The sequence below is a fragment of the Mercenaria mercenaria genome, chromosome 7, assembly GCF_021730395.1.
Source record: "Mercenaria mercenaria strain notata chromosome 7, MADL_Memer_1, whole genome shotgun sequence".
NCBI lineage: Eukaryota > Metazoa > Mollusca > Bivalvia > Venerida > Veneridae > Mercenaria > Mercenaria mercenaria.
In genome coordinates this window covers 43082286-43108651 of record NC_069367.1, presented here as the reverse complement: position 1 = coordinate 43108651, position 26366 = coordinate 43082286, and the positions used below count along the sequence as shown (strand labels likewise).

The 26366-nt window shown below is 34.1% G+C and overlaps 1 long non-coding RNA gene across 1 annotated transcript; it reads right to left on the bottom strand.

Moving 5' to 3' along the window:
- Nucleotides 1-4040: 4040 nt before the first annotated feature.
- LOC128558806 (uncharacterized) lies at nt 4041-6471 on the bottom strand. The gene is made up of 3 exons (XR_008371931.1): nt 6401-6471; nt 5543-5591; nt 4041-4277 (listed from the first exon to the last, which is right to left on the bottom strand). It is a non-coding gene; the product is annotated as an uncharacterized LOC128558806 (long non-coding RNA).
- Nucleotides 6472-26366: the final 19895 nt, after the last annotated feature.

Sequence of the window (26366 nt, the reverse complement as noted above, 5' to 3'; positions counted from 1 at the left end):
TAAACATTATGATAGCCGTGCAATATTCTCTTGAAATCAACACAAGAACAGAGAAACAAATGATTGTTTCTGTATTTTCTTAGACTGACATGTGTGGTCATTTTGTCCTACTTTCATGTTTATCGTTTTTCCGTAATCGGTCGGAAATTCTCCGGGATCACGTGATTTTAAAATTGTTTCAAACGAATATCCGTTTAAAGACGCGCGACAAAATAACTGTATTTCCATGATGGTAATTATACACGACTTGCACGAAAAATATGAAATGTATAAAATTAATGTTTAAAATTGACAGTGACATATACTAGGCCAAGACAATGTGTTTAATGTCTAAAATCTTATTAAATTAATGTAGCCATATGTACATAAATCAGTGTATTTAGGTAAATTTCAATCACATTTTGTTTCGGCAGTGTAAGACAGTTATTCATTTATATTATTAAAACTATACTGAAAAGAGATTAACTGAAAAAGTTTGCAGACGAAGTTGTAAAAACACTTTTATTCGGGAAGGGCCTGAATTGTCCTCCCGCAAACTTGTAGTATAGCCGTTTATTACCTGTATTATAAGAATGATTTTCATGAAGGTTTTGTGAGTTACAAAATTGTTGAATTCCATGTGCTAAGTTTGTAAACATCACGTTATCGTTTGGGTATAGTGGACGCAACTTGACCCCGATGGTTGACCTTTGTATTATAATACATAATGAGGCACAACCTATTATTGAAAAGGAGTACATTGTATACAAACTAATTCAATATAAATATACATGGCTACCCTAAGCACCCCTTTATTTCTACAATGAAATAATCAGTATGAATAATCAGCCTAAGGTCAACCATCGCGGTCAAGTTGCGACTACTTTTATATATAATATATTTTGCATCTATTTATAAATTATAGCCTCGTTTCGGAGGATTCTTCCGAAAAAATCCGAAGATGCTCGACGGGTTCGTAAGCAGTCGGAAAACATACTTTCGGTTTGACATAGGCAACATTTTCTGTTTATTTGTTAGTTATTCTTGAACATATTCATGACTATTTGGTCAGATCTGATGCAGTGGGCCATATTTTCAGTAAATAGGAAGTCTCAGCTACAAACTCTGGTTTTCATATAATACTCGTTCGGGTTTTAGTAATGGACCTTTAATAAATTCAGTATGAAAAGGCAGTCATGTAATATATTCCATTTATCAATGAACTTCAAATTATAGTGATTGCTTCATTTAATATATCAATATATTCTCTAAAAAAGATAAATCCTTTACAGATAATACAAAATCACCAAATTACACAGTTCTTGCATTTAAAAGAGACTAAATGGCATTGAAAACTCAGTAAATTGTTTGATCGAACAAAAAAGAAGAACGCATTTTACTTATAATTATGTCACAAATTGTTGTGAAACTTTTGTAGAAAGAAATCAAAAATTAAAAAAAAATCAAGTATATAAGAACATGTATATCGTTGCTGTGCTGTTTTGCATTGAAAATATTTGTGAATCGTTCAAACCTCACAGCATCTCTCATAGCAAAATTTTGTCCAAACGGTACTAGATGCTACAGACTTAGCAGCAAATACATCATTAAAATAATAGTTATTCTAACACGACCAGCAAATAACCTACATACATGTAGAGCAAAATCTATCTCGGGTTATTCTGCAATATACCACTCGCGTGCAATGACGTCATCCGATCCAGGTGCGTAGCGCGGTCGTAAAAAGTAGTTACCATCTTTTTCTAACACTGTTGATACTAGTATGTCGTGTTAGAATCGAAATAATAAGTTCCCAAGTGTGATTTATCATAGAATAACCCGAGTGTTTCGTTCTTATGCGAAACAATATATCACTCAGGCCTACGGCATTCGTGATATATTCTTACGCATAAGAACTCAAAGCTCGGGTTATTCTACGATAAACCACGTTTGGGAACTTATTATTTCTTAATTGAACAGTCTCAGCAATTCTCAGCACTTCAGACCATTCACAACGATTTTATCTCGCACACCGGCTTTTTTTCCCAAAAAGGTACGTTTTCATGCAACTTTAAATTCCGTGTATGCCAACCTACCGGAACGGCCATCCTATGATCAATCCGCCGTAAAAATGGTAAAAATGACAGCTTTCTGATAGAAACAGAATAGCTTACTTTTGTTTTATGGGAGTTTGCACAAACATTTAAAATGAGGTATGATAATATATACTACTTGATAACTTGTCACTTTTTGCCGGAGCTTCCTCGCTTGGCGCTCAGCATTAAGAGGGTAGTGCTAGGACTGGTCAGCCCGGTGTCAGTATAATGTGACTGGGTGGAGTATCATGTCACGTGTCTACGGCGTGATATTCCGGTGAGACAGCACTATAAAGTTGGGCATTGTGCTCACTGCTACAAGTAGACACCGTCGTTTATATGACTGAAAAATTGTTGAAAAAGACGTTAAACCCGAACACACACACACACTTTTTGCCGGAGGCCCGGCGGTCATATTACAGCGTTCGTGAAATGAATAGTGGATAGGCCTTCAATTTTGTTTTTCATGCAACATCAGGACTTTATAGTATTTATATAAAAATACTATTGAGACAATTGTTTTAAAATAATAAATTTCGCCTATATTTGGATTGCGGTGTACCAGAGCAACATCTTATTGGGATAAATATTTGTCGATTAATTAGATTTGCCAGAGCATCTAGTCATGCTGGGAATTTCAATGAACATAATCATAAACAATACATTACAAGTAATTATTAACATCGAGGCTGCCGTTACTATAAATTACGTCAATATTTCCTAAAGTTTACAGTCGTTATTAAGATCTGTTTTGAAATTAGACAGTAATACACTTTTGCGAGAAGTTAAAGCAAACCATGATTTTCATGGGGATGTTGTTTACAAACTTCACATGATTTTTGGTCATGGCAATTTCCAGCTGTATTCGGTTAGTTTTATTTAAACAATTTATGAAACGACTGTTTCGAGACACTGCGTGTTTGGTGTTCAACCCTTTTCCATACCATCTACATAGCCTAGATGGTAGAGCGCCTGCACTAAGTGAGGGAGCTTGAGGGCTCGGTCCGAGACGACGCTATGCTAAAAACGTAAAACCTTGTACTCGTTGCTTCATCGCTTGGCGCTCAGGACTAAGAGGATAGCTCTAGGACTGGTAGCCTGATGTAAGTGAAACCTGGGTACCATTATAGGCAAGTTCTATAAATAAAAATAAAGTACTTACAATCAAAGTAAACGCCCAAGGCATAAATTATTGTACATTACCAACATTATAATGTTGTATATTGCCAGTCTTATTCTTATGACCTAAGTCTCTGTGACTTTTCCTATAGTATATTATTTTTGCTTATGAAAATGATCGCAAGTAAATACTTGGTCAGTTGAATAGCCATTGGTTCTAAAAGTTGTCATTGTTTCAAACTATACTAAGGTGAGACTTCTTTGCAGCATTTAGGTCATGGATAGCAAGTACCCAAATGTGATTTTTCCGTGCAGAGAGAACACTTTGAAGGGATAACGCGAAAACTGATATGTTTGATTATTTAGGTATACGAAGACTATTGACGATTTTATTGCACACAATTCATATGTAAGTTTATGTAAGAATTGTGGCGTTTCACATGTCATGCATTCTTTTGCCAATACGCATGTTAGGGATTCAGATCGCTCTGTGACTATACTAGTAGAAGATGAACTTCGCGCCCTTTGTATCTGCGTTTGCTATATGTAAGGCGCCTTTGAACGTGTTTATCATGAAAAGGGCGCTATATCAATCTGGTGTAACAATAGTAGTAATAATAATACTGCTAATAATAAATAACAATAGTGCACTATGAAAAACAAGTCATATTTCACTCTGAAATGTCAATAAATCAACAAAAAATGTACAAGTGTATGAAGCTGTCTCGGTATTCTTGACATTCTAGACAAATGGATTATAGACAGGCAAAAAATCCATAATCATCTTTTGTCATCTTTTCATGAATTAATATAGATAACATAAGAATATAGCGACTGGACATTTATTATTGTGGAGTTAAAAACGAACCTGAACATGTTCAAATGATAATCTATTTGTTATCTTGTCACTGTGTTATTTACAGTTATTTCCCTCCTCAAAAAATCCTCACATTCCACCAATCTCCCACTCCTACCCTCCTCCTCCACACATTGACTGGCACGTTTTTCTTCCATAATGATCATTATAAACACATTTGTATTGTGGGCATGTCGCATCACTGGTGCACGACTTTTCGCATTGTTCTGGAAAAAGTAAGAAAGTAGTTGTGAATATATTGTCTGCATTTCGGCACAGGCACAACGATTTTACTCATAACATTTTAGAGACCAGGTTTTGTATAAAAGCATACATCTACTTTTATTCACACCGTTCTATTGCAAACACAAATGTTCATTGTAACTGCATAATTAACGTAATACAAAAAATTGTGATATTTAAGTTTCATTGAATCCGTCCGCTCAGCTCAGCAAAACAAGTACAGATCTATAAAGGGTCGGTTCATGAGATTGGTTCATGGAAGATCATGTTATTCGTGAAGATTTCATATAGTATAGTTTGACTAGATACAGACTATATAAGAAATAGTTCAGTTTCAGAGAAAAATCGAATATCTAACGTTTTTGCATTGGAAGTTAACATAATTTTTTCTCCCCGATAACATGTAACAACATGTCTTAACTAAATTTAAAATATAAATAAAGTTGCAAAAGTGCTGCATAATAGTCCAAGGAAAACTAGAAAAAAATAAGGGTAGACTTCATGAGTAATCGCACAGAGTAATCAAATATAGCCAGAGCTCTTCATCTTAAAGTAAGTCAAAGATAAAAACATAGCAGACGGGTTGCTTCAAATACAAATCAACATGTCTATGGGTTATATTGCCAAGTCAAAGAAGAATAATTACGAGTAAAGTCTGAAATGTTATAAACACAGAATCAAAATGGAGGAACAAGACAGCGAGCAGTGGATTACAGGTCACAAATACTCAATGATCTCAAAGAATCATTAAATGTAATAATTACACTGAGACATAGTACGGGGTAGCCTTTGACAGCTACCATATGGCACTTGATGTATGCTGTCAAGGCAGGCAGCTGGTGTTTGAAAAGACTGATATCATGCTCAACTAAGTTTCAATGTAATACAGAAGGAGTATTATATCATACTTAAAAGAAAATAAATCGATTAAAGCTCTCACATTGATTCATCTTGCATTATTTGATCAATGTTGAATGTGTTCATTGTTGTTATTAATTACAGTTTGAGTTTGAACACCAGAACTGTTCTCTACAATAGCTGAGCGTCTGAATAACCAGGTTCCAAGAGCGCAACACAGTTGACTGGAACGTTTAGACAACGGAATAATTAGCTTTGAATTATTTTATGCCACATGTTTCCAGGAAAAAGAAACTCAAGTTAGATTAGTTTGATGTAGATTATTTGATATCTTGTACCATGCTTTTTATCATATTTCTATTCTCTTATGTTCTGAGGAAATAACACTTACGTAGCGGCTGTGCATCTGTCAGTACTAGGCAACTACAACCGAACACTATCTGGAAAAATGTTGAAAATATATGATTCTGCATGTGATGAAAATGATTATATTCAACGTTTCTAATACGAAATTTTATTTCATTTGCTGGTTTTCCGCATTGCATAACTACATGTCAGATATACATCTCAATACTTTGTAAACAGGAAAGTCAGTCAGTCAACTTGTACCTTAGCCAATTCGTAATCGAACTGGTCATCTTGCATTGATGACTTATTCAACTCGAATCCTTCTAACTTGAACTCGTATCTATTATCTATCGTTGTCATTTTCATATTAAATATGCATATAGATATCTGAGATAAATTGGGTACGTGTCTACCACATATGACACAAACCAAAAACATCTGTTATCATTTTTGTACTACCTATTCAGTTTTTTTTCTTAATATCTTAATTTAGTCGATAAAGACGGATATAATTGAGAAAAAAACATTCAGCTATCGTGCGAAAATTCAAAATATCAGGTACGATTTGACTAAATAATAAATTGTTCAAACATTTCAATAGCTATTTCACATACTAATATATGATTTAAGGAACATGTATCCCGTATAACAGAGTTACGTCTTACACAACCGATTATGTTCAAGTAGTTCTATTAAAATCAAGAAAAGAACAGACCAAATGAGGTCAATGTTCTAAATTATAATGTACTACTTAGTATTAATATAAACGGTAAATGTTCAGTATCATAGGTTAAACCTTAGTGGCCTTCGACTGTTCACAAACTTTAATTTGAAAATAAAATAAACACATACATATAAAAGGAAATCAAGATAGTCAATACATAAAAAAAAAACGTCTTACCAAAAGCTGAATAAAGTATGTACATTTATCCCTATCCATATCTGTAGCTTTCTTTCAGCGGCAATGAATTTACTTTGCAACAGCTGTAAATTATATATACATATTTAAAGCGTTATATAAAATGTATCACAGCAAGTAATTGTTCTTTTTATGATTTTTGTAAGCGTCACTAGGAATTAATTAACATTCAATAGCATGATTTAAATCAAATGATAAAAGGTAACATTCTTTTTTCTAAGGTATACTAACACGACTCCATGTGTTTTCCTGTCAAAACGAATGACTTTACTATGCGGAAAACGATTGGCTGTGTGTCATAGTAAATCAGTTCTTCCGTGAATTGATCCTATACTATAAGAAATAAAACCATAAAAGTCGCTTAAAACTGCGAGTAGGCGGTTTGCGAACGCATGTTATATACCAAAGTGCTCGTTAGAGTTGCTAGTTTTTAAATCTAGTTGATGCCACTGTTACATCTCAAATTCGAAATGGCGTGCAGTATGGCCTCGGCAGAATGTGAGGCACGTGCATCATTGCTGAATGATATTTCGGGAGCATTTGTTGTCAAAAGTACGTTTCTTTAATAAGTTGTATTAGCTTTTGGTTTGAATATACTTCTACACGTACTAAATGGAGAACAAATGCGTTCTTATAGAATTATGAGCAGTAATTTAGTACTGAATCCTTGGAAATGAATACGTATTTCAAATCAACTTATCAACTTACGGTCTTCTCAGTTGTTCTTAAAACAATTTTTTTTTATACTAAACTTATTCAAGTTATCAGGTAAGATAAATGAATAGTAGACGAGGAAAATTTGGGTTTATTTAAGTAAAATTCTGTAAGCAATTTCTTAAAGAGAATCAAATATATCTGCTACACGTGATTGAAATACATGAACTACTTAACTAATGTTTTTGACATTAATTAGAGGGAGGGAGTGATGGGAGGGGTAATCGCTTCACCTGGCGGGGGTCCAGGGAGCCGTAGAAATCTGTAGAATAAACAAATAGAAACGGTTGCTTCCGGTGACTTTTCAAATTAAAAAAAGGTCTGTTTCTTCATTCTAGAACTAGGACGAATATTTTTTATTAAAAAATGAAAAAAACTTGAGTTCACTTTACAAACTTATTTGTTGTACACATTCTGTTAACAGTATTTACATACAAATAACGTACACATGTGTGCATATGTGATACAACGGAATATAGGTAAATACTCTAAAATGGCTAGGAACTTAGACTGCTGCGCATAAACTTTCACTTACGCTCACTTCTAAAACGTAAAAATTGATGAAGATTTTTCAACAGATTCTCATTTAATCCTTCAAGTAGTAAGTAATAATAACACAAAGAATTATTCAAATATAAGAATTTATCACTTACCAAAAGAAAAGGCTGACAGCTTCTACTGTAAATTCTCTTTTTAAATATTACAGTTTTAGGATGATGTTTTAAATATTGTTTAGAATTCGATACAAAGGTAATTAATTAAAATTATCTGCCATATGTTGCATGTTTGTACATTCACATGCCATGAACATTTCTTCCCAAAACTTACAATAACTGTGAATTGTATCTCTACATAATTTTGATAAACAATGAGTTGATTATGTTACAGAGGCGCAAAGCTGGTGGCAGATGTTGATAATCAGGTGATTTAGTTGATATTTTCCGGATCTCATTAAAACGAAATAATGAGTTTTTCTATGACATATTGTCGCCTGGATTTCTTTTACGTTTCCTATGAAGTTAACAGCAACTTTCTGTTGCGGAGAACATTTCGTCTTGGCAGTTGTCTGACAGAGCGTGTAGTCATGTTGAGGATTTCAATGAACGTAATCAATACATTATAAATAAACTTCTTTAGCAAGGCTACCGCTATTACAAATTGCGTAAATAGTTTGCTAAATTTTACTATCGTAATTCTGATTTGGTTTTAAAATTCACTAGCAATTTAAAGACACTTCTGCGAGAAGTTATTTCAAAACCTGATTTTTATGGGGATGTGGTTTACAAACTTCGTAAAATTTGGTAAAATCATTAAACGTTTCAATAAAAGAGGTTACGACCCCCCTGTTTTGATACATACCGCATGTTTAGTGTTCGACCCATTTACCTCTGGACGTTACGCTTCCCTCGTTGATTGTGTCTGACGAAAGATGGGGGTGACTCTGTAATAAGCAGTTTTTAAATCCCACTAGGACTGTTTTGATTTCTGTCTTCTGGCCTGTTTCGTCGGGTCTAAGAGGGTGTACCTCTTGATGCTCTGTCTCCTGCAAAGGCATTGAGTATATGTGTTTTGGGTTCTTTAGGTTTGCTTTTTATATGATAATACTGGAGCATTTTTGTATTTTACGTGTCATGTCTTCTGTTTCCATTGCGTGTGTTAGAGATTCACCTGGGGCCCTTTTATTTACACTGTTCCGGAACATGGTGGGGGTAAGAGTGAGGTTAGGTGCGCACCATAAACAGTTTTAAGCTCCCCAGTGGTGCTTTTGCCACTGACCGTTCCAAGGCGGTGCCCCACTGTGTTCCTTTATTTGTTCGTTTTGTTCTCGTGTGTTTGCTTGTGTGTGTGTGTGTGTGTGCGTGCGTGCGTGCGTGCGTGCGTGCGTGCGTGTATGTGTCTTTTGTACGTGAGTGTCTGCGCTGCTGTGGTTTACGTTGTAGGGTAACTGTGATTAAGGAACGTAGCATTCCCTTTTGAATATTCATCCTTGTTCCACTTTCCCCTTCAACCCCCACCCCCTACCCCATACCCCCTCCTCCCTCCCCCTTTTTCTATATTTTGCATAAAATTAAAATGTACTTGTTGGATTTTTGAAGCAACCCGTCTATAGTGTTTTTCCGTTACAGCTTCTTTTTGTTGTGGGGCTACTTTGCAAATGCGTGGCTCTGTGGCTGTGTTTGTGTTGCTCTGTGCTTTCCGAGAAATCTACCCTTACCTATTATCTTTTGTCCATCTTTCAATTTGGACAGTACCATTGACTGTTAAAAGGAGTGCTTACCAAAACGATACTGACTGAATGGCGAAGAGTGCAGATCTTGATCAGTCTAGACTGCACGGATGTGCAGGCTGATCATGATCTACACTAGTCGCAAAGGCAGAATCAATCGTGTCCAGCATGATAAGGGTTAAAGTATTTGTTTTTCATTAACTTTAGATTTTTTGAAGAATCTCCGATAGAAGAGAAAATCTAATTCAATACTTTGTCTTATCATGTATGAATTCTCTATACTGAACTCGTATCTTCATCCTACCATGAATAATGCAGATCAGGCTCGTGCCTCGAGGAATAAGGGTAAGCTCATTGCCTGTCAGCAATCAAAAGTCATAGGTCAATGTTTTGTAATATTCGGAACCTATTTTAGGAAGTTCAAGTGCTAACGAGTAACTAATGACTATTAGTACTTAAGCTAAGTCCAACGATATTTTGGAGTCATCCTTGCTGGTCCTTAGATCAAGCCAGCTTTTTCGGGACCAGCACCCTACCCTTCTAAGGCACCATGTTGACTTCTACACAGTAAAGCGGGTATATTTATGGTACAAGAAAGTACCGGACACGTAGGGACTTGGAGATAACTCAAAACGTGTTATAGTGTCTTTATATACTGAAATTCACTTAACTTGCAAAGGCCTTTAGATCCACTCCAGGTTCCCGATCTTAGTTTCAAACTGTAGCAAGGACCAATACGTACATTTATATATAGTATGTGTATGTGCATCAGTCATAGGGGCTCAATCCATGTCGAAAACGTTCCGTGAAAAACATAACACACAATACGAAAATGTGAAATTTTACAGTACATTATTTAAAATTTCTGTTACTCGTAGCCATGTTATCATTACTTAAATAGTATATTTCTGTTATAACTCTGCATCAGTTCCAAAAGCTTAAACTTGCAAGATCTAGTATGTTTTATTACATCTATACATAATAATAAAATGAAATTCATCTTTTGTGTTCCTTTCATTACAACACTGACTCTTTGTAATCTATTTGTTCCATATTCGTCATGTATGTATTCCAAGGCTATGTGCAGAAATTCTAGTTAAAATAATCTCAAACTGTTTGGTAATAAACATTAGAGAAATGGAACGGATTTTACAACTGTTATACTGTTATGTACCGCATCAGTTTGCTTAGATACGTGCCAAGTTCGAATACAGTCAATGATACATTGTCTTTATATATGACTTATTTTGTATTCAGCTGCATATGGATTATTCCATATATCTACAAAACCATAATCACATGAAAGCATTTTTAAGTTTGAAACCCAATTATTTAATTGTTATAATCACTTAACAAGTTTTGATACAGTGAAAAAAGAATAATATATTCAGATTTAATATTTTAAACAAATATTTAACAATACGTAAATAATGATATATACAGAGAGGATATCTTCCTTACTCGCCATAAACACTAAATGCTGTAATATACTCTTGATTCCGTGCATGGTCGTCAGCGTATTTAAAAACAGTCCTTAAATAATTGAAATCATTTACCACTTCAATATTTCTAGTTACAAGACCAAGACTTATTTTGTATTAAACCTCCTCTTGTTCTGTCACCGTATGTTTTGTTTTGACCTGTAACCCTTAATCTCTACACTGTTTATGTAATTTTACTAAATACATGTACATTTTAGTTCCTTGGGTGTTTTACTACGTATAACCATGTCATCATTAAATAAATAACATTAAAACTAACAGCATTTCCTCCATTTTTAGTCCAGAACTTGAATTGTCTTGTAAAAGTAACTCTAGATCTTCAAAAAATAAAGAAGACAGGACAGGAGGCGTTATCTCCCCTTGTCTTGAGCCTGCAAACATGTTTAAAATAATAGGAGTAATCAATTCAAGACTGTGTACAAGATTTACTTTTTTATATATATCCTTCATAATTCTTAATAAGTTACCTTGTAAACCTGTTTTATACAACTTCGTTCATAATGCATTTCTGTATATAGCATCAAAAGATAAAAGGTAAGGGTAGATTTCCCGGAAGCACAGGGCACCCCAAACACAGCCATAGAGACATGCATCGCAAAGTAGGCCCACAACAAAAAGAACATGTCTTAAACAAATATACAATACATTCAAATAATATTGCACAGTATTAAATATATATAAAGCATCAATAGTAGTTTAACATTTTACCTTTCCTAAAGCCAAACTGTGTATCAAATATAACATCATTATTTTAGCAAAATGGCACAATTTGTTAATTTAAATCTCTGACGAATAAGTGTGAAAAAAATAGACTAACCAAAGTAATGCCTCTGTAATTATCAACATGATTCTTATCTACCTTTTTAAAAGAGATACAATTACACCTTCCATTTATTTACCCGGAAAACAGCCGGAGTCTACTATGGTATTAAAATTTCACATACATGTGAAGCTAAGATATTAACATTCTCAATCGAATGCTCAGTGATTATTATCACTGCCTACTGCCTTACCCCTTTTTAACTCTTTTACTGCACATGAACTTCCTGTATAATTATGAGCTTATCTAATTCATCAAATGAACAATCTGAATTATTGAAATCGTGTGTATTACAATATTTTTCTTCATCAGGATTCTTATCTTGTGACAGGGCACTGTCCAACTCAGGAAGGTAATTAGAAAATGCTCATGGGGTATATTTTTGATAGATATACTTTTTGAAATATCTCCAAAATTGTTTTGGCGTAGCATAGATTAAATGACATAATACATATATCTGTTATAGCATATATTTGTATACACCATTTTTATGTGACAAAATTGCTTTCTACTATAGCTAGACTTTAGTAGTCGATTTAATACTCCTAAGGTATCTTGATATTGTCTTCGTGTCTGGAAACATACTTCATCAAATCATTCTGAATTTTTAACAATGTGTCATTATCAAATATGTTTTAGTTTTACAAGGGTTTGAAAATAACGGATATGCAACTTCACATAAAATACTAGTAAAACGTGTCAAAACATTATAAGCAAAGTCGTTATTAGTATCAGTAGTACTTGTTACATGATTCAAACGCTGTAATTTTGAAATAAAATGTGTGCGAAAATCACCTTCATATTTCTCATTCTTTTATTCCTGTTCTCGTTTGTACTATGTAGACTATCTACAGGATTATTACATCTCAGTATAAATGACATCCCCGCATGATCGCCATCTTCATTGAACAAGTCAATAGCAAACTTTCATAACAATAAAGTCTCTTTCTTTTGGTAATAAAGGTCACTAACCCTTACCCCTCCCCCTCCCCGTTCCCCACCACCAAAGATCCATTTGAATTTGAAGAAGTTTATATGTTCGACCAAAAATCAGAACCAAAATGAATGTAAAATATAGTCTACCTTTATCCAAATAATGATGCCATAATGCTTTTTGATTAACTCTACAACCGTGCACAAATACCCTTTACAGTACAAAACTATCCGCTGCATCTTCTCGCGGTTTTGAAACTTTTTGTACAAATTATGCAATACATATATCGTTATTTTTTATTCTGTTTCTGTTGTTTTACGTAGGAAAACCACTTCTGGTGTAAATTCTGCAAGGTGGAGCGTCTCAAATCGAGTTTTAGGAGGGCTGCCTTGGAACCCTGATTTGTATTCACATGCACAATCTTATCGTCCAGATGGTTCCACTCCACAAGTGTTTGCGAGCCTACTTTGCGATGCAATTGCTCTCTGGCTGTGATTTCGGTGCTTTGTGCTTCCAAGAAATCTACCCTTACCTTTTAATTTCACGAGAAAATAGTTTTTAATCTTTTCTGTGAGAGCAAATTGTATTTTGCAGGCACATTTGTTATTGACTATTCTTTTACCACAATATTTGCTGTAACAAAGTATCCGATTTTTTACATTTTGTTTAAAGTCTTTTGGTTAAACGTGTCAGGTATACATCAGGGTCCAATACCGGCACCATAAAGCCCGCCGCCTGCGATCTTGCACAGAATTTAACATGTACTAGTATTAAATTTCATTCCCCACTCCACAGCTCCTCATACAAAAATACATTGTCACTAGAAGAAATCAGATATTAAATTGATTTTAATTCTTCTTTTCACAGTATATCCATTTACAATCCATGACAAGCATTTTAGTTCACCATCCGAAAGTTCCTATTTGTTCACATTACAGCGGTATTCCCAGCCGCATACTGTGTATCTTAGGCTAACCAAGCTCTTTTCTCTGCCTTTTTGGCCTCAGTTTTGGAAACGGATGATTTCTCTTTTCATTACCTCCTTCGAAAACTTCTCATGTATGAAGAAATTTGTTCTCTGAAAACATTTTTTTTTGTTTCCACAATATTCATATTTTAAGAACAGGGAGAATTTCACCACTGTGTTCTTGATTTCATTACCATTCTTTTCATGCGTTAAAATTTGATGTCTTCCACCATCTGCTGAGCGAGCTTATTTTTTTTCTACCAAAAGTGGTTTTCTCAGTATCCTCCGTATTTTCTGTCGGGGCCTCAGTAATAGCACAGATTGTTACACACGGACTCCGTCTGAATGTGAGCAACTTCACTCCCAGCGAGTCCTTCTATGTTAGTATTTCAACAACTTTCCCATTTAAAAGATCAACTGAAATGTCTGTAGTCTCCATCATTTCTTCAATGTTTTATTATTTGTGCGTCTGCTTCGACTTGTGTTGTACAGAAGTCCGCATTTTTTCATTTCTTTTTCAAATTGGCATATTTTCTCTTTTATCGTCCATGAGGCTTTACATTTTATGTTAAAACTGATGAAACAGTTGTCCAAATAGGTGTTATGCATAATTTCATAGTTAGAAAAGCACTTTTTTCAACACTGCAAATTATCTTACACTGTCAGCGCCATAAAAGGAGGAAATACAGTTAAAACTCCGAAAACCCGACCATCTGAAAACCGGAATCCTTTGAAAAGTGGACGATTTTCAAAGTCCCAATTTTTTCTGTTATACATCCAATTAAAAAGCACTCTGATTACCGGAAACTCTGAATTCTGAAAACCGTACGGATTTTCCTGGCCGCAAAGGAATATTATACATAAAATATCCTCTGAACACAGGACAATATGTATCAAACTTTTGCGAATTGTCATTTTTAATTTAAAACATTGTATCAAGCAGGTAACAAATTTTGTTCATCAATTAACCATTACAAATGGTTACCGGAGCAGGTGTGAAAGACACCTACCAGTGTAAATGTATATTAACTATTAAATGAAAAAATACGTTAATCTAAGAAAGAGAAGCTATCTGATCATGATTGGATAAATTGTTGTACATTATTTTTGCAAAATTACATTTTTCCATATGAAAACAATAAATGCTTTTAATTATTAAAGACCGAGCCAAATGATGCATGTTCCATGATCTGTAGGAGCTAGTGTATTTGATTTCTATAATAAGAAGCATTCCTTTAATCTTAAAGGCTCATTTTAAGTGATGGTTAAAAAAGAAAGATTTATTAAGTTTTTCAGTTGTGATGTATAACAGAGGTGAAATTTGAAAACAAAAGCTAATATTATATCTGCAGAAAAAATAAACCAGAGAAGACATAAATAATACAATGTACCGGACTTCTGACTTTGTCCGGGCAGGAGCCGGTTTTCAGAGGTTTTACCGTAGAATGTAAATTGGTTTGACAAAACGTTTTAGTATGATATTCAATATTCTGTACTTTGACAAATAATAGAGAAAACAATGATCGAAAATAGGATTTAGCAAGAAATTAATATATTTCATGTTCTTATTTAAAACTGGCAGCCACAGTTTAAACAAAGGCAATATGAACCAGTCCTTTAACTTCTCCATTTAAGACGGCAATAAATATTTAAAATATTTACTGGTGTAGTGTCTTTCTTACCCAGAAAACAGTTCATACTGTCAATATTTGATGACTCTTGTTTATTTTTCGAAAATGAACTGAATATGGCTGTACTTATGTCACATGTCGGATGGGGTGAAATAGAAGCATTTGTTTCAGGTTCAGAGTCTATGTTTGTTACTTTATTAAATAGCTCGGCTCAATTTATCTGTTCATCTTTTTTTCAGGTCAGACATATTCATTTTATCTAGCACACCGGTTCGTTTCAAAAGGTTTAGGTAAAGGTAAGACATGAATGTAAAGAAATGGTTTAGTATTAATTAAACTATGCCCATGAGTTTGGTGATTCTCTAAGGTACATACACTGTTTTGACAACCTACCTTTATAAAATATACTTTATAAATAAAGTTTATATGATTAAACTCCCAGTAGCTTATCCGGTATCCAATGAAAGGCAAGTAAATGGTAGTGTTGTCTTTATTTAAGAAAATACAGGGAAAGTCATGTGCGTTAATCCAATATAAAGTCATTTTTATATCAGTTTAATGAACATAAATATAATATAAGAACAAGTTTAAAATTTCAATCAAGCACAATCTGGCTATACTTATTCTAAGACTATTTCTAAACGCTTTGTATGTCCTTCGGATCACGCGTAGTCCAATATCTTAAATAGTAGGTTTGACATATGTGTAAATATATACAGCTTTTCAGCTTCAAAAACAAATAACTTTGTATTTATTACACATCATATACCTAACTTACATACTACGCTTAGCTTAATTAACGCTGATTCATACGCTTGAGTGTGGTTCGTAAGGTTACAAATCTGTTTTCCTGCGCAGTTTCTTGCAGCTTCAAATTCTGTGTATGCCAACTAACCGGAATGGCCACCCTACGTGTAGCCCGGGTTCCTGATAGAAATACAGCTTACTTTTCTTTTATTGGAGTTTGCATTGGCAATAAAATGAGACACAATAATAAACACTTATTAAATGCCTTGAAAATATTTGCTCGAGGTCCATTCTATCAAAATAAATGCCCAAGTAAAGGTTTGAAAGGCATACAGCTTACTCATGACAGTACGTCCGCCCACAAAAGCCAAATTGTACAATATTTGTTTAAACACGAAAAGGTTGTTGAGCATCCGCCTTATTCTCCTGACCAAAGTCCGTATGACCTTTTCCTATTTCCCTTGCTGAAGAAAATGATCACAGGTAAACGCAAACACATGACGTTGCATAGACGTTGTACTGACATTAGACCATGACGTTGGATGACTATTGGATTTAGGTTGTAAACTAAAGTTTTTAGACGTCATAATCCGATGTTGATACAACTTTGTGAAACTAACCAATATCCAGCAATAATACAACCTTAAACCAACCACAATCCAACCATAACCCAACATGTTAACGACAGCTTTCTACCCTTAATTTAACTATTTCAGACATTGAATTTCCTTTGGTTAAACATTGCAATTTTAGATGTGATCCAGCATATTATCAATATAATTATATGTATTTTCTAATCTTTATTTCCTACTGTTGCATCATAAATAAGTCCAAAAGATAAAGTGTAGTCATTTTTGTATGCTTCTTCAACACCGATTTAACTTTCACTTGAAATGTACAAAATACGAGATTTTCATCAGTTTTATCATTTCCACAAAATTGAAATAAAAAAGCAAAAGTGTTACTTTCGTGCTAACTAGAATCATAATCACTTCATGCAAAACAAATATATAATATATCTAAGATCCAGATATTTTCCCTGACCTCACAGAAACTTTACAAAGTTTGGTAAAATGCATTTCTAAAACAAATCAAATGTTTTTAACAAAATAATTAAGCAGTTATTAAAGTAAGCCTAAGTTTTAAAATCCAATATATCAAATTGCCAAAATATAGTGTAAACCAATGCAGTGCGTGAGTAATAGACAACATGTGTAAGGAAGACCCTGGGAAAAAAAATTATACGAATCTAATAATTTACACATGTTCAATCTATATTGATTTCTTGAACAGTACACAATTTATGAAAGGTTTTTTTTTCTGAAAAATAGACAGTCTTCAATATTTTGGTACTTAATGAAAACAAGTAATTATTTTAATACTATAATAATATCTTTACACCTAATAGTTGTTTAACAAAGAACAGTATTGCACTCACTTCCCATCCAACCAGAATCCAACGTACCCTAGACGTCTAAATCTAACGTCTATTAGACGTCGTGAATATGACATTGTATAGACGTTTAGGTCGCCGACGTCCTGACCAAAATCCAACTAAGATCCAACATTGGTACAACGTCAGGTGTTTGCTGGGTATGCCACTAGAAGCGCCCTTGGTTCTGCAATTTTTCAGTGTCTCAACTGTACAGAAAGGGGAGAGTACCTTGCAGCATTTATGTCATGGATAGCAAGACACCAAAAAGTGTTTCTAAGCATGGACAAAGTGAAAATTGTCTTGACCTAGCTGATTGATAATTTAGCCATAAGAAGACCTGTGACGGAATTTATTTGACACCCCTAGTATATACGTTTACGTGAGCATTTTTATGTTTTACATGTCATGCTTTGTGTTGCTATTACGCATGTTAGGGATTCACCCGGCGCGGATAACATTTATTTACTGTGTCCTGTGACTTTGGAGCGTTGTGTTGAGTGCGCACAATAAACCGGCTTAAACTTCCCAATGGGGTTTTTGCCACTGACCGTACCAAGCCAATGCCCAATTGTGTTCCTTTAATTGTTCGTAACTTCCTCATTGTCTGTTTGTTTTGTCTGTGTCTTTGTGCGTGCGTGCGTCTATCTGTATGTCTTTCTGCCTCTGTATGTGCGTGTGCATGCGTGTGTATGTGTCTTTCTGTCTGTTTGTCTGTCTCTGTGCTTGCGTGCGCACATGTATGTATGTGTGTGTGTGTGTGTCTGGTGCGTGTGCGTTTGTGTGTATGTTTGTGTTTTTTCCTTTTGCATATTTATCCTTGTTTTTTTAAAGATTTTTATTATATTTTTCTGACGGTGTGTACATTTTTATGTTCTTGCAATAATTATGTACTTATTTGCATTTAGATATTTTAATTTATAAGAATTACCGATTATTTACACAGTCAAACTTGCTCGAGAGACCATGTGCATTAAGAGACCACTGTTCAGTTCCTTTTGTATTGTTAAGAAACAAATTTTGTTGTATAAAAAGACCGGTTGTATGTCTCTTAGACCGCTTTTTGCCCTTCCCGTCTCTAAATGCAAGTTGTACTGTAATTCCTGTTTGTCTGCATTCAGTTAAAACCAACCAGTGAACAATAGTACACTAAAACATACCAGATATACAATAAACTCCGGTTATAGTTAACTCCTCGGGACTAGCAAAATATGTTCATTATATCCATAGTGTCTTTTAAACGTAAAGCGAACTTATCCTTATCAACAATATTTGTAAGATAAACACTTTTTTTTATCAAACTGATTAATTGTGCCTTGTATTTCGTCATGTCCTTACAGAACGTAGTTTACTTGATTGACCTGCTTTGATTGTTTATATTCTGTCAATCTGCTCGATGAAGAGCTGATAACAGTTAACATTAACTCACTTTTACAATTTGATCAAGACCGCTTATTGCCCCATTTAAAAGACTTAGACGTTTTACAATATTAATTTTCAAAAGGTAGAAAATGCATATTGTAAAGCAACTGAAATACTATTAGCAATTATTCTTTAATAATACTAAAGATACTGAACTTTTTTGTCATATGCCATTTATGTTGAAGGATTTTTGTTTTAAAAATGTCAATTTCTTTAAGAGATGTATAACAACGCAGGCATGATTTGTCACACATAAGAGTGCTCTTTTCACATGGTATTGTTATAATGTATAATTGATTGTCATGCTGTTCTCTCCAAACAATAATGAACATAAAAAGCATACATTAGGAACACAACTATCTGATTATGAATTTTATATCCGTTGATTGTTTAATGTACATGGATGTGTACTTCTTAAAATTGGGACATGAAAATGTGTTCCTTATATCCGATAATTCGCTATAAGCGCGTTCGCTGACGTCATTTTATTTTGCATAAAATAAAGCAGGGTAAAATTGAGATATTTGAAATTGTTTCTTATAACCGAAAATTCGTTATAACTGTATTTGTTGTAAGTGAAGTTTACAATATTTAATTCTAATATTTCAAAAAATCCAGAGGTAAACATGTTGTAAATATAAATGTCTAGAAGTATATGAAACGGTATTGGTATTCTTGACATTCTAGACAGGGTGAATTATAGCCAGGTCAATAAAATCCCATGTTCATCATTTGTCATCTTTTCATGATCTAATATAAGTTATTTAGCAATTCTAGCGCCTGTGCATCTATTATCTTGGAATTAGAGATGAAGCTAAACATGTTGAAATGTTAATTTATTTGTATCTTTTCGCTGTGTCATGTACAGCTACATCCCTCCTACCATTCCCCCTTACATTCCTCCCCTCATCATCATTGGTAACAATCCTCCACTCCGCTGGCAAAATTTTCCTATACAGGAAAGAGTATCAACACAATTGTGGAACTCCGGGCATGCTGCTGGAATAAGTAAGAAAGCAATCTTGAATATACTATGAATTCTGGTACAAATATAATGAATTTACGCATAATACTTTAGAGACCACGCTAGTGCACTTTTACTGACATATCTAGTTGCAAATGTTCGGACCGTGTTCAGGAAAGAGCATCAACACAATTGTGGAACTCCGGGCATGCTGCTGGAATAAGTAAGAAAGCAATCTTGAATATACTATGACTTTTGGTACACATACAATGAATTTACTCATAATACTTTAGAGCCCACGCTAGTGCACTTTTACTGACATATCTAGTTGCAAATGTTCGGACCGGCATTCTAACGGTTAGACCTCACAGTGACTGCACTGAGCAGCGTCATGCTATATACATGTGATCGCTTAAGCAGTTTAACAGTATATGTATCGTTATAAAGGTCGACTGACGCGTTGTATAGAAGTACCTGACTACTTTTAACCACATCGTTCTGTTGCAAACAAAGATGATTATTGTTACCGCCAAATGAACATAATAGTACACATCAATGTCAAAATTCAGTTTCAGTGAACCCGTCCGCTTAGGTTAGAAGAGAGAATGCAGATCTATCAAGGGTGGGTTCGTGAGGTCGATTCATGGGCGAGGAGTATGTTCTCCGTGAAAATTTCATAGAAAACTTTGTCTGAAACCATTTGTCCTCCAGGTCTGATTCATATATAGAAAATCACAGTTACCAGTGAAGAAAGAAAAACCACTCAAAACTCAAAACAAAAACAAAAACAAAAAAACAACAAAAGTCAGTTCCAATGAAAATCACGGAGAAAAAGAACAGTATGATGCACGCTCGATACAAGACGGGTAGACAGTATTGTTCTGCTAAAAAAGACAAAATATGAAAATGTCCGGATTCTGAGAAAAAAATAGAATATCTAATGGTTTTTCATCGACAATGAAAATACTTATTTTCTACCCGATAACAAGTAACAACATCTCTAAACTAAATGTTAAATATTAAAGTACGTTGCAAAGTGATGGATTTTAGTCCCAGTAAGACTAAACTCAAAAAATAAAAGTTAAATGCAGACTTCCATGAAAAACTGAGTAAGCAAACACAGTCTGAGCTATACATTTTAATGTAGTCCAACGACAAAAACAGTAGACGGGTTGCTTCGAATATGAATATGCATCAACATGTCTATGGGTTATATTGCCTGATAACAGAAGAATAATTACCTTCCACTTCAATTCATAAAAGTGAAAAGTCAAAAATACAGAATCAAAATAGAAGAACAAGGCGGTGAGCAGTGGATTACCAGTCACGCAAACAAATGACCAATTATTTCAAAGAATCAGTAAATGTAATGATTACACTAAGACATAGTATGGGGTAACCTTTAACAGCTACCAAAAGACATTTGATGTCCGCTGTCAAGGCAGACATCTGGTGTTTGAAAATGGTTAACATCATGCTCACCTAATTTTCAATGCAATACAGAAGGGTATTATATTACATTTGTATACTTAAAAGAAAATAAATCGATTAAAGCGCTCACATTGATTCATCTTGCATTATTTGACCAATGTTGAATGTGTTACTTGTTGTTGTTAATTACATTTTAAGATTGTACACCAGAACTGTCATCTACAATAGCTAAGCGTCTGACTAACCAGGTTTCAAGACCGCAATATAGCTGACTCGGACGTTTAGACACCTGAATAATTAAACAGTACTTTGTTGCTTTGAATTATTTCATACCTTATGTTTCCAAGAAAAAAACTCAAATTAGATTATTTTGATGTAATATATTTGATATCTTGCATCATGCTTTTATATCATATTTCTGTCCTGTTATGTTCTGTGAAAATAACACTTACGTAATGTCTGTGCATCTGTCAGTACTAGACAACTACAACCGAGCACTATCAGGAAAAATGTTGAAAATACATTATTCTGCATGTAAGGAAAATGTTTATGTTCTACGTTTCTAATACTAAATTTTAAATCATTTGCCCGTTTTCCGCATCGCTTAAATGCATGACAGATACACATCTCAATACTTTGTATACTGGAAAGTCAGTCAGTCAGCTCGTACCTAAGTCAATTCGTACTCGACATGGTCAACTTGCATTGAGTTTTTAAAAACTATCATTCTTGTAAATCAATGTTCTAAATAAAAATGTGCAACTTGATATTAATATAAACAGTAAAGGTTCAGTATCGTAGGTTATACCTTAGTGGCATTCGACTGTTCACAAACTTGATTTTGAAGATAAAATAAACACATACATATAAAAGGAAATCAAATAGTCAATAAATAAAATATAACGTAGCTGACTTATCCCTGTCCATATCTGTAGCTTTCTTTTCAGTGGCAATGAACTTACTTTGCACCAGTTATAAATTATATATACATATTTAAAGATGAATCACAGCAAGTAATTGTTCATTTTTATGATTTTGTAAGCGTCATTGGGAATACATTAACATTCATCAGTATGATTTAAAACAAATGATAAAAGGTGACATTCTTTATTTTTAGGTATTGTAAAATGACTCGATATGTTTTCCAGTCAAAACGCATGAATTTACTATGCGAAAAGCAATTGGTTGTGTGTCATAGTAAATCGGCTTTTCCGTGAATTGATCCTATACTGAAATAAAACATAACAAGACGCTTAAAAGTATCGTAAAAAATAACACATTTTATATATACCAAAGTTTTCGTTAGAGTATCCAATTAATACCACTGCTACATCTCAAATGAAAGATGGTGTGCAGTATGGCCGTGGCAGAGTGCGAGGCACGTATATCATTGCTGAATGATATTTCGGGGTCATTTGTCGTCAAAAGTAAGTTTCCTTAATCACTTGTATTAGTTTTCGGCTGGAATGTACTTCTACATAATATTATACTAAATGAAGAACAAGTGCTCTCTCTTAGATTTATGAGCGATTATTTAGTAATGAATCCTTGGAAATGAATGCATATTTCAAATTAACTTACGGTCTTCTCAGTTGTTCCGAAAACAAATATCTTTTATAAAAAACTCATTTAAGTTGTCAGATAAGATGAATGAATACACAGTACATAAGGACTATTTTGGCATCTTTTAGTATAATTCTGTAAACAATATTCTTGAAGAGAATAAAAAATATTATGCCGGTTATATCACTAGAAATAATGTCAGAAACTCTGAAAATTAGGTGATACGTAAGTGCAGCTTCTTTCAGATTTTAATTTAAGCGTAATATTAGTATCTTTTCTTTATTAGCAGGCACATAATAAAATTACATAATAAAGCAGTGCAAGAAGGATAATTGCCGTACATTTAACTGTTTATGGAGTTCAAGCAAATATTGGTGTTATCGAGTAGCCCACCCATCTGTAATATTGTAAATCGATGTTTTTACGAGTCCCCTAAAACTTTTTTACTGACTTGGAAATACACATGTTTTATATTCAGCCATTTTAACCTCAAATGCCGACAAGTTTGTTTTTGAAATATGTATATATAAATATTTATTTAGAAATATAGATTATGTTCTGAATTTTGACATCCCGACGCTTTTTTGACATAGATGGTAAAATATTAAACGTATAAACGTAGCCTACCGTTACTTGCTAGAAATCTCAAAAGATTTTTTGTTTTCGATATTCAAAGCACATATTTGTGCTGTAGTAGAACAATACAGCATATGGTCTGCAGTAACGGCCACAATAGGTATTAGACACTACTTCAGAATCCGTGATGCAACATCTCGAAAACATGCCATGATATTTTTGAGGACTTTTTTCTGTGTTTCATTTCCTTACATACTATTTATTGCATACCAAAAAGTTTATGTTTGCATAAGTTCAACCCCAAAGTTTAAATGAGTTGCTTTCCAGGTCATACATTTCCAAGACACAAACTCAATTAATATTAATATTTGACATTTTGTACACTTTCTATATACAATTTCTGTTCTGTTAAATTAACAATTACCTGTCATCTGTGCGTCTGTCAGTACCGGACAACCGAACTGAAAAATGTCTGAATGTCATGAATGAAATGTTTATATTTCACGTTTCCAATACTACATTTTATTTCATTTGCCCGTTTTCCGCATTGCATAAATACAAGACAAATACACATCCTAAAGCTTTGTATACTGGAAAGTCAGTCAGTCAGCTCCTACCTTAGACAATTCGTACCCGAAGTGATCAACTTGCAAGGATAATTTAGTAAACTCGAATCCTAACTTTAACTCGTACCTATTTTTTTTTTCGTTGTTATTTTCGTATTTGTGTAAATTTAATATAATTTGCGATATTTTATGCATTACATATTTACTTTTTATCTGTTGAAGGTGGGCATTTGATCTGAATTATTAAGAACGAATAAACTAGGTATGATTTTAAATTGACACAACAGAAAAAATTCTGTAACCATTTTTGTCGAGCCCGCTTGCGGTGAGCTCGACTTAGTCGCAACTTTTGGTGGTTTGGTGTATGTGCGTGCGTCCGTGCGTCCGTCCGATTTTGTCCGAACCATAACTTTGACATGCATGGAGCAATCCTTTTTATATTTGGCATGAATGTTAACCTCAATGAAAAGGAGTGTCATGCGCAAACCCCATGTTCCAATCTCAAAGGACAAGGTCACTGTTGGAGGTCAAAGGACAAATTGAAGAATGAATTTGTCCGGAGCATTTCTTCCTAATGCATGGTGGGATTTTGATGTACCTTGGCATGAATGTTCACCCTTATGAGATGGAGTGTCATGCGCAAGAACCAGGTCCCTAGGTCTAAGGTCAAGGTCACACTTAGAGCTCAAAAGTCAGATACAAGAATGACTTTGTCCGGAGCATTTCTTTTTAAGGCATAGAGGGATTTTGATGTAACTTGGCACAATGGTTCACCATCATGAGACGGATTGTCATGCGCAAGAACCTAGAATTACTTCACTTTGTTTTTCCAATAGATAACTTATATTGTAACTATTTTATTACTGTTCATATGGAAAAATCAAGACCACTTTTCTGTAGTACAACATGCATGTTACATCCAATATTGAGGTGTATTATAACCTATCTCTACTGGTAAGAATTTTTGTGTGGACTTAGATTTTTTTGCACTCCCAGTCCTTTTGACAGCTGGCTTCTCGACATGTTGCCCGTGGGCATCTTGTTTACCTTGCTATTTAATATCTCAATTATGTCGATCACAAATGATTTTATAAAGACGTGCGACGAGTTGACAAAATTATTGATTGTTCAAACATTTCAGTAATTAGTTCACTTATTTATATCTAATTTTCTAGATATCTCGTATAACCATGTTCATTCTTAAACAATTCATTATTTTCAAAATAGAAAAAAAGGTTTAAGAACATTTCATGTACATAACAATTTTCAAAATAATATCATTCTTGTAAATAAATGTTCTAATGAAATGCATACTGCGTACCACTAAATATTAATAAACATCAGGTATTAAAAAGATTGAAAATAAGGTAGTCGACAAAAGAAATGACCGTATATATACAGTAAAGGTTAAATATTAAAGGGTACAGCTAGGAGGTCTTCGACTGTTCACAAATTTTGATTTGAAGATAATATAAACAAGCACATACATGTTAAAGTGAATCGCGAAAAACAACACTGACAATAAATAAAATAAAAGCCTTACCAAAAGCTGAATAATGTATGTTCACTTACGATTGTCCTTCTTCTAAGTGGCAATGAGTTCATTTTGCAGCAGTTGTACGAGGGGAATTCAGAAACTGTGAGACTGTCTGTCAGAATAATTTGTATATTTGGTGTATTGCTAACGTAACACATAAGCACAGATAGTGCTTGTCTCCCTTTTCATGCTATCTTTGTTATATTTATTGTTGAATTGATGTTAATAATAGACTTTGGGTCATTTCTGGCTAATTTTGGGTTCATTATGTTGATAGTTGGATCCCAGCATCACACACTATGTCATATACAACAGTTAAATGGAACCAGATATTTGTTAGAGCAAGTACTCGTTGTAAAATACTATGTAAAAATTTGGATCAATCAGAAACAAGTTCTATAAATAGCACGTCTGCTAGGGTATAAATAGGTAGATGGATGACAGAGAGTTCTTTTCGGTATCCAGCGAACTTGGTATCGAAGAAAGGATAAATAGGTGATAAAGAAGTCCAGGTGTTGAGAGACACAGTCTGTGAGTTAGCGGCTGTCAGGAAAGACCTTGTATCAGAGAGTCAAATGTTAGATAAGCAATATCTTATGGTTGCGATTGATGGACGTTCAAGGACAGTTCCTGTAGCAAAGATACAGGTTGATACACCATATTTTATAGGTGAAGTTGAGGCAATGGTTTGCCGACGATGATATGCGATTTGATAATCGGAAATATAAAAGGAGTTTCAGATAAGCCAGTCATAAAATGTAAAGCCCGAGATGAAAGACAGTCTTCATCCGGCGAAGATGTTGCTGCAACTGGGATGACGAAAAACCAGCATGCAATAAATGTAGAAACTACGGAATCGTCTGAGGTTTGCACAGCAAAAGATCAGACATTAAATGTTGAGCAAATAAAGAATGC